Source organism: Labrus mixtus, chromosome 16 (assembly GCF_963584025.1).
Source record: "Labrus mixtus chromosome 16, fLabMix1.1, whole genome shotgun sequence".
NCBI classification, from domain to species: domain Eukaryota; kingdom Metazoa; phylum Chordata; class Actinopteri; order Labriformes; family Labridae; genus Labrus; species Labrus mixtus.
This window is the reverse complement of record NC_083627.1, coordinates 7685502-7695684: the sequence shown is the minus strand read 5'-3', so window position 1 is coordinate 7695684 and position 10183 is coordinate 7685502.

Below are 10183 nucleotides of genomic sequence, written 5' to 3'. Positions count from 1 at the left end.
AAAACAACCAGTTTGCTGCTTGATAATTTGATTGTGGATTGTTTGATACGTGATATAATAGGTCAACCAGAAGGAGGTAGTATCTAGCTGAAAGTGGTCATATTGCCTGCCACTGTACAGACATATTTCCACCAATAAATTCATTCTGCCCCCAAGAATATTCTGAGCCAATTAAATGGCCTAGTCGAGCTAAAACTGCAGATCCATTTACTGTAACTGTGCCTGGTCACATACTTAAACTCAACTGTCACCCCAGCCCAGCTTTTCCTCCCCATTGCTCCATTTAGGATGGATCCTTCAAAGTATGCCATCTTGTTCACGCCTTGTGTTACGCAGACGACACACTAGTTTACCTTAACAAATGACGCTTACTTACTAAAACCACTGAAACCATGGACCAGTTGAACCACATGCCAACCGACAGAAGAAAATCTCAGTGTCATAATGGTAGGGGAACCATTCTTCCCCAATTTGACCAGGACTGAACTGTTCTCAAGCTCTGTGTCCCAAGTCCCAACAAATATCAATAAAACACTGATATGTACCCGGTTTTGAACAGTCCCTGTCCCGGTTTTAACCAACCAAAACAATAAACCATGCTTACATCATTGTCTGTCTGTATATACAGTATGTCAATCAATGTCGTTACCAAGGTTGTTGCTGTTTTAACCAATAGAAAAACATCCATAATGCACCACAAGTCAAAGATCAACACTGATTTGTCTGGTCATGTGTCAATCAATCTCAGGGTTGCGGCTGTTGCTTAGCTAGTCTAGCTTTATCATACTTACAGGATCAGCTGCTTAACAACAGGTAGGCCAGCTGTCGTACTGAAAATGAAGTCAGTGTTTTCCAAAGAGTTACAGCTATCTTTGAAAAGTACCAGCCAATGAATACGCTGCGTTTTGCACACACTGCCAGAGTCTGTTTTAAAGTCGCCCACGTAGGAAATGCAGACATACAAAAACCATATTAAAACAGGTGAACACAAACGGTGGGTACAGACTGGAAGAAACACAAGTGACTCTATTTGAACGTTTAAAAATATGATCACCCTACATAATGGACACTGTACTTTCAAAATTTATATAATGTTTATATTAGTGATCAAATCATGCTTTTCCACCCGATTGTAAGATTGAATTGTTTGCATCCAAAAAACAAACCCTAAATGGGCTAGCTCCAACCTGTGTGTCCTTTAAGATTCAAGAAAAAGAATAGAAAGGAAACAGGGCAAAAAGATTCATCCCTTTTCAAAGAGACGTAAATTTGAATCCCCAGTGTTTACTTCCCAGCGAGGGCCCAAATGTGGGTGTCGTGTCAGGTAAAGTAGTCAGAATTTCCTAATCACAGGGATTACCCACAACCCATCAGTCTCCATATATGCTCCCTAAATGAAGGACCTGACTGTCTTCTTGTTGGGCTGTGTATAACTTCACCACAGCTTCCTCTGAAAGGGTAAATCCTTATCTATCAGGAGCTGCACCCAACCAGGCAAACCCTCCCCTTCCATGGTGAAGACATTGAGTATGTTGTTGTATAACTCCTGACCTGTGTACCTCTCACTCAGAGTGAAAACAAGCCACCTGACTCCGCAGCTTGTTATTCACAGCAGGATATGTGCAGTTAATTGCATCCTGTGTTACGCTACAACAGCTGAGGTGACTGGAGGTGTTTGACTGGAATTAGAGCTCAGTTTGGTGCTTTTGGCCGCCGATGGAAGCGGCTGATGAGTCAGTGCAGCTGGAGCGGTGAGAGCGCGCTCACAGACTGAACTCACACTGTTGTTGATTTTATTAAAGTCCTCGTTTACGGAAACTCGTCTGCAGGTGAGAGTGAGTCAGACACGATTTGTTTTCTAGATTTACTGAGAGATTTCTAACGCCTGAGAGGAGTGTAGTGCGTTGCAAAATGAACGTTTTTGTAAGCTACCTTTATGCACCAGTCTTAATAACAGTTTGTATGGGTCTCAGCCATGGGTTCAAATCCAGTCTCAGCCCTTCATTTCATCCCTCGCTCTCTCCCCTAAACGTATCCGGTCTCTCTTCAGCTGTCCTATCAAATAGAGGCAAAAGAGTAGTGCGCAGCGCTGACTGACCGCGGCGCGCATGGAGTCTGTGGAAATTGGAGGTTAATGCGGTCGGGACTTGAACTTAGATCCTCCGCTGCTTAATGGTTTGGATGACTCTAAACGGGACCATCATTTATGAAATGAATATCATGCTGTTTTGAAGAAGACTTGAAACTGCAGATTATGAAAATGTTACAGAGGGAGTCAATAAACGGAGAAGAAAGACGATTTTCTCATAAACTAATCAGATTTCTTGTTGCCCAGAGTTTCTAAAATCAATATCAATAAATGTAAACATTATAAAACACTGTTTGCTCTGTTTGTCTTCTAAAGCATTTGGCTTGATTCTCTCAAGTGAAATATTACTTGTGTTTATTCTGTCATGTTTAAGGGATCATGGAACAACTTTATTATGAAAACCAAATTTCTTCAGATATGAGGATCAGTTGGAAAAATCATATACTGTCAATAATCGACTTGTTTCTCTGTCATCACTTCCATAGTTTAGAATCGACTTTCACACTTTAACATCTTCATCTTTAAACTCTGGTTCGTTTCATGAATAAGAGAAGCTCTTAGCTGCAGAGTTCAAACGCACAAACGCTCTTTTAGTTTTTCTGACCGTCCTCATCGTACTCTGATATTCCCACAGACTGCAGGCTCCCTCCCCGCTCCTCCGTCCAGACGATGTGTGAGGGCCGACGAGCTTATCATCCACTTCCTGAACCTCCTGCTGAGCAGAGACAGAGTCCAGGTCGCGACCTGACATCACGCTTTTATCTCAGCTGACTCTGATTTCCTGCGCCATGACCTCACCTGTTAATGCGCTGACGAGTGTTATTGGAGCTAGATTAGCCCCCGACCCAGCAGGGTGGAGCCGGGCTGACGTGTGATTAAACCAGATGAACTGATTACTTTGGGAAACTTTCCTGCTGAAAAATCAGAAAATGAAGGTCGGTCCTTGACTGTTCGTTTCCTGAACACCCGTCGCCTTGAGACCAAATCCCCAAATATTTAGAACGTGCACTGAACCAACTATCAGGTTCAGAACCAACTGGTCCTCAGACCGTTTCTCAGTCAAAACAAAATTATTAAAAGCTGAACGCTTTCTTCGTGTTTCATTTCACAGTACAGCCATTATGTCGCATCATGTCCTTCCTACCTGTCAGTTTAGAGAAAGAAGTCCAAAAAGAAGAGAAAAAACTGCTAAAGATTAGCTGAGTAATGTAGGCAGCGGGCGGCTGTGGCTCAATTGGTAGAGTCGGTCGTCGGTTCGATCCCCAGATCCTGCAGCCACATACCCAATGTGTCCTTGGGCAAGACACTTAACCCAAAGTTGCTCTAGCTGCATCGTCGGCAGCGTATAAAAGTGTATGAAAGGATGAGTTAATACTCTTAAACTCTTTACACAGCAGCCTCTACCATCAGTGTGTGAATGTGTAGGTGTGACCTGCTGTGTAAAAGTGCTTTGAGTAGTCAGAAGACGAGAAAATAACTCTACAAGCTCAAGTTCATTTACCATTTACCAAAATGCAGATAAACCGCAGTTCCTCTTTTGTCCACTAGAGGCAGTCCCAGAAGTGAATCAATCCCCCTAGAGCTCCATGTTAAAATGTCCAACTTTACAGCAGAAGTAAACATCTTTACAACCTGGTACAAAAACAGTTTGGGTCTCTGGAGCTCATTTCTCTCTTCATGACGACTGTACAGGCTGAATATTAAAGGTGTGCATGATTAGGGGCGTGGCCTCTTTGAGTGACAGGTTAGAGCTGCTAGCCTTCTGCTAGGTGTCACCTCAGCTAATGCAGTCCCTGAACTTTAACCTCTGGGCCGTGTTTGTGGTGTCATATCCTTATAACCTCATTTTCCTGTAAATTGTCTGTCCTGCGGGGAGCTTTATTGTGCTAACAGACTTTCCAACAACTTGTTAGCACTAATTAGCAGCTATCTATGTCGTGCTCACCATGCAGTGTAAGCTTGTTTAGCATTTGTCATATTATTACGGGTGTCCTGCCGATCGAGTCAGGATACATTTAAAAACTCCTGCCAGATATTACCTCAAATAGAATTAAATTTTGTGGAAAACATGAAGGTTAATTAGCATATTTCACATCTCGAGAATTAGCTACAAGAATCCGACACTAAAGTTTTGATCGCCTGGAGAAAGACAACTTCTTGCTTCTCCATCTTTGCTCCAGGAGAGTTTCAGAAGGACAGCTGACAAAATGTTGGCTATGTCCATTATTCATACAGTGTGAAATAGATGGCGTTGGCACACAGGGATTAATGTTGTGCTGAGGTGATGTAACCTCCTCCCACTGCAGGACATTATATCCTGATATTCACAGCCGTCCTCCGTTCTCAAGACTTTTCAGTTCTGTTTTCATCTCGATCTGACATACATCAAAGTCGGGCTCCTGGCTCGAGGCTTTGCTGCTGTTTTTGTAGAACATAAAGAAATAATGAACAGAGGAGTTTCCTGACGGAGCTGATCCTCCTGCTGGGAATGTTTCTGTGATGGTGCTGATGCAGCACCTGTTCCCAGATCGCACTCACACCTGGGACTGGAACACTCTGCACATCTTGTCTTGTTTTTCACACGTCATCTTAGCCACCATTTCATTGTCAGATGTTTTAGGTAGGTGATAGGTACGGTGGTCGACAAGTGCCAAGGCTCAGCTTCCATGCTCCAAAACATAACAACCACTGAGAAGCGCTGAATAGGGCGGCCCTGACAGAAGCCCCGCTCAGCTGTCTCATCCCTGGGGTACATTTTTCTGTTTATATTCTATCTTTCAGGGAAAAGCTACTGACTCTATCTCATGCTTTGACAGCCTGTAGCACATTTATTCTAGAGGATGACACAATGAGATCCTTTCAACATTCAGTAGTTTTCTCTCGTCCCAGCTCAGTGTCAGTAAATACTGCACAGCATTGAACTTAAAGAGAGGTGCACGGCTGCAGAAGTCGAGTTATTTAAAGCTTTGAACGAGGGGATCTGTTTCTGGAGAAGTGGTTTTTAGCAATTGAGTTGAGGCCCCGATGTGTTATCTTTTCATGAGGCCCCTGCTGTGTTGTAAAGACTTTTCCACTTGTCCAAAAAAACACCTTCAGCTCTGAGTTTGGTGCTGAACGTGAGAGGAGAGGAAGTGTGTTCACGGTGATATCTGAGGTCAGTTACATGAACCCGGGTCCCTCCTCGCTTTAATGAGTGCTCTCATAAAGTTCAGGCTGAAATGTACAGTTTGGGAACGACGGGGCGGATCAAAGGAGGCAAGATCCAAAGTGAAAGTTTCTTTTTCTGTGTTTGGGTGAGAAGGCTGGGAGTGTCGGTCGGGTCTGATGGAAAAAGATTTTTTCTTAAGGCCTTTTCATTATCTGGACTACAGAAACCAGATCACTTTATGAGGTGAAAATTGCAGGAGATCACAGTCCATTGTAGTCCAGCGTTTCCCGAGGGATAGTTTGAGTTCGTGCCAGTCCCATGTTGCATAATTTTATGAGATTAAAGCTTTGCAGAAGGGGGGGGGGGGGTTGACATTTCAGTCCTGTTAGGCTGCTACACTCAGGTTATTTTCCCCAAAAGCCTGGCCCTCTGGGACACCTACTGGGGTTACACAAACACCTCGTCTCTAAAGAGCCGGGCTAAAAATAGTCCTGACTCCAGGAGGGAACCACATCTCTACCTTCCTCATGTGTTCAGTCAGGATGTTGTTTATGTCTGGAACATTCCTCACACGCTCAGCCAACCTGCATACTTGCCTCTTCCCCTTCTCTCCCTTTTTTTATTCCACCTTCTCACGGCCCGGAGAACAGTCTGTTCCAGATCTGAAGCGCCGAGTGTTTGCACATCTGTCACGATGTATGTAACTTAGTCACTGTAACATAAAGCTGAGACTTAAACTCGCACAGTTAATCCAGAGATCCTGCAATAAATCCTTCATGAACGTTTCTGAAGTCCACATTGTGTTTTCTTTTAGACAGATGTTAAAAAACATAATGGGTCTTTCAGCTGCTGGACTTTGTGATTGTGTTGAAGATTTTAGACTTTAATAATATTTACTGGCGAGATATCTTTTCTCTGCTGATTCCTCTCTGAATGTCATCGGGGTCACAAGTTCAAAGTTTTTTGTTTGTTGAAGACTTTTTTTAAGATAAATTCTTGGGCTTTTTATGCCATCATCTTTTTTTTTTAGATAGGACCGTGGATAGAGTCAGAAACAGGGGAGAGAGAGAGAGAGTGAGGAATGCTCTTGAAGACTTAACAGTCCCTCCAAGATTTTGCAGACTTTTTGGGGGTTTTGACTTTTTTTTTCAAAAAAATTGCAATGCATGTTGCAATGTTTTTAGATGGGTTTTTTTGCAATTAAATTGCGGCAGTCAGTGAAAATAATTTTATGTAAAAAAAAAAAAAACGAGACTTTTTATTCTTAAACTATTTTCTTACACACACTTCGATGTGATTGAAGCGGGGGACTTTCTATGATTGGTGAAACTTGCGGGGGATCGGTCAAATTTGCAGAAAAGTTGCGGTGATTGGTCAAAATTGCAAGGTCACCCAGAATTCACGGGGATTGGTTGAATTTGCGTTAATTGTTGCAAATGCGACGTTGCAACTTCCTGGAGGGACTGACTTAAATCTCTCTACATGGAGCCTGCAAACGAACCGCTAGGTAACCGCCGCCTCAAGTTCAATGTTTTAAATCCTTATTTTATCTGTCTTACACTGAGGTGTTCTTTGAATATGCATAAAGGTGTCTTTAGTCAAAAAATAAAAGCAATTACTTAAAGTATCAATGCAAATTCAATTGTGTACCAGCCACCAAGGGAACCAAATATTGCAATGTCTTGGAGATGGATAATGACCACTCAGAGATGATAAGTTTGTCAATGTGAGGTCACTTTAAGTGTCCGTCAGTCTGTTGTGAGTGAACAGCGGGTGCAGAGGTCATCGTGCTCCTGTAAGCCAGTAGAGGACCACATACTGGCCTATGTGCACTCAGGATGTTACACTCTGATACACACAAAAAAAAGTTTGAGCACTTTAAAGACACACCTGAGGCCGGGGTCCGCTCCTACTGCACGTGCACGCATGGCCTTGAAAATGCATCAGCTTCGGTCTTGTCTTCAACCCTCCGTGCTTTTTAAAAAAAACAGCGGGGATAAGTTGTTGGACACCTGGTTACTTTAACCTAGCTCCAGTGATCGGCACCTCTGGGTGATCTGGGCCATCTCATGTATACGTACATACATAGGTCTGCTTCTTCTTCTGCATTTGTTGTTTAATAACGGTTAGCGAACAGTTTCGAGCATTACTGCTACCTGGATTGGAGAGTGGATACTGCCATGTGTGACCGCATGCACTGGATTGTCATTGTTCAAGACAAATACAAACATCATTACACCACTCTAGTGTCCATCAGATAAATCCTGGACGCAGAGTGGGATTTTCTGGCACAACTTCATCAACTAACAAGATGCATGAAGAGTGGAAGGCTTGAGGTCATGAGGGGATGACCCTGATGAATACCAGAAGCCGAAAAGCGTCGGTCTAATTTGTTATTAAAGTTGATGTTCATAAGTGTTGCTGGAGCTTTTTGACCTCATCACTGATCCTAACAGGTCATCAAACCGGGACCTGGACAGCAGAAGCTGGAAGAAAGTTTATCCAGAATCATGAAGAAGGAGACGAGATCAACTGCATGATCTGACTACAGAGGTTTTGTAATGATCTTCTTCTTGGCAGACTAACCCTGACACCGTTGACACAAGGAGGTGCTGTAACCTGTTGCAGTCTGTAGCTTACGCCCTTAACACCAATCTCAATTATTGTCCCTAATTCTATGAGGGTCTTTCTTTTCTAAGTACACTTCTCTCTACAGTAAGACCTGGGAGTTTTACTTCTGTCATGCAATTTTCTGCAGCTTATTATTTTTTAGATAGGACAGTGGATAGAGTCAGAAACAGGAGAGAGAGAGAGAGAGAGAGAGAGAGAGAGTAGGGAACGACAGGCGGGAAAGGAACCACAGGTCCGATTTAAACCCGCGTCGCCCGCTCTTGAAGACTTAAGCCTTTTGCACATGGAGCGTGCAAACTAACCACTAAGCTACCGGCGCCCCAAGGTCAATGTCTTTCTTCTCTAAGAACACTTCCCTCTACAGTCGACTTGTGGGTTGTACTTCAGTCATTTTCTGCAGCTTTGTGTTTTTTTTTTTCTCTTGGGAAAGTTGTAACACTGCCCTGGACTGGTTTCCTAGATTTATAAATAAAGAAGAAATGACTGTATAAGACTGTGAAACAGAAAGCTTGTCAGATTTAAGGTTGGCAGGGAACAACCCGGCCCTCGAGCTGAGTCTGTTTTCTTCTTGTCTGGAAAGCTCAAACTGAGCTCACACGGCACAGAGAGGGAGGAGAACTTTTCCTGTTAAACTGGAACAAGCTGGCACGGACTCCAACACTGAGGGGACTGCTATGACTTCTTCTTCTGCCAGGTGACTTAGGATGGGTGGACGGTTGGATGGAGGGATTTCTCAAAGCAAGCAGACGTGGTGTGGTCTGACAGGCTGCAGGAGAGGTACCAGAGCCTGAGGTTGTTTTGGGCCATGAAAGGCGTTTCTGGAGGTCAACCTGGTGCAAAAATGTGCTCGAGGAGCAGCTGCTGCACTGTGGCTTGAGTTTTCCACTGAAGGCAGAGCAGTGAGGCTTCGTCCTCTTCTTACCCTGAAGGACTGTGAAGTCCGAGAGGTCTCCTTCTCTGGTTTTGATAGCAGCCAAAATTAGCGTGCACTTAGTGTAGCCAGCAGTTAGGTTTGAATGACCTCCAGCCAAAGACTTCCTTTTCTGTGCTGTGTTTCACCTCTGCAAGATAAACTCTGTCATTTCTTGGTCCATTACATCCCTGAGTATCGCGCCCATTCATCAGGTTCTTGTGAATCTCAGTTCAGCAGAAGATAATAAGTAGCCTACACATCGGTTTTTCCGTTTCACCTGAAAAGAACTTGAAGAGATTTTCTCGTGATTTACTGACATTAAACACACAGTATGTGAATTCTGCCACCAGGGGGCTCTCAATCAAAAAATAACAAAATACGATGTCGAGGCTCACGGGGCATCATGGGAGTTCTCTCTGCTGCTACTCACTCTCATATTTTTCATCACTTTGTCAACATTACGTCAAAACAGGCACCAAACAAACAACAAAAGTGAACAGCTGCTCATGGCTATGCTCCTCTACGCTCACGTTCAAGAAACTGATCCAGTTGGGCAAGGCGCCCACCATCCAAGGGAGCAATACCACGGCACTGACGGCCCATGTTGGGCATGAATTATATGGGAATTGGGCAAGATACTATATGTAATACTGTTGTAATTTCCCGTACTTTTGACTTTTCTACCTTTAAATGTGTTGAATCTCTTTTGTGATTTCGATAATTTGCGGTACACGAGTACAATGATTTTGTGCTTATGTCTTCATTCTTTCCAATCGTTTGTTCTCTTGTTCTGCCTGACGGTCTCAGATTGCTGTGTGAGCAGGCTTGGTGTAATGTTTGTGAAACGCAGTCTGAGATGTCATCGACCAAATTCATCACAACCAGTAGCTGTGGGCATCGGAGCCGAGAGGAATTAAAGAAACACTTCTGAAGTCAGCTGGATTCAATCTGCTGCTGCTGGTTTATGATCTTTGAGGTGGTTAGTTTTTATTTTTTTTATGGACAGACGACAAAGAGCTGCTAAATTTAGAGGCTGTTAACCATGTCTGAAAAACGCACAGCTGCTGGGAGCTAAACAAGAAGAAGAAGATGTGTTAGGGATGATTTAAAGGTTATCACGGTGTGGAACCTCGACAAGGTGAGCTGACCCCGACACATAGGAGAGGTCAAGATCTTTTTTTTTATACATTTGTGGCAACAACATATAAAACCTTCTTCTGTGGGGAAGACCTTTCACGTGGAGGAGAGAGCAAAGTAAAAATAGTGAGACAGGCGTTCAGTGGGTAGTGAAGTCAGAAGGTTTACCACTTACAAGAGAGGTCAAAGAAAACGTACAACACGATGTATAAAATCAGGCCTTAAAAGTTTCCAGCGCACAGTTTGTAAAATCCACCACCAGGGG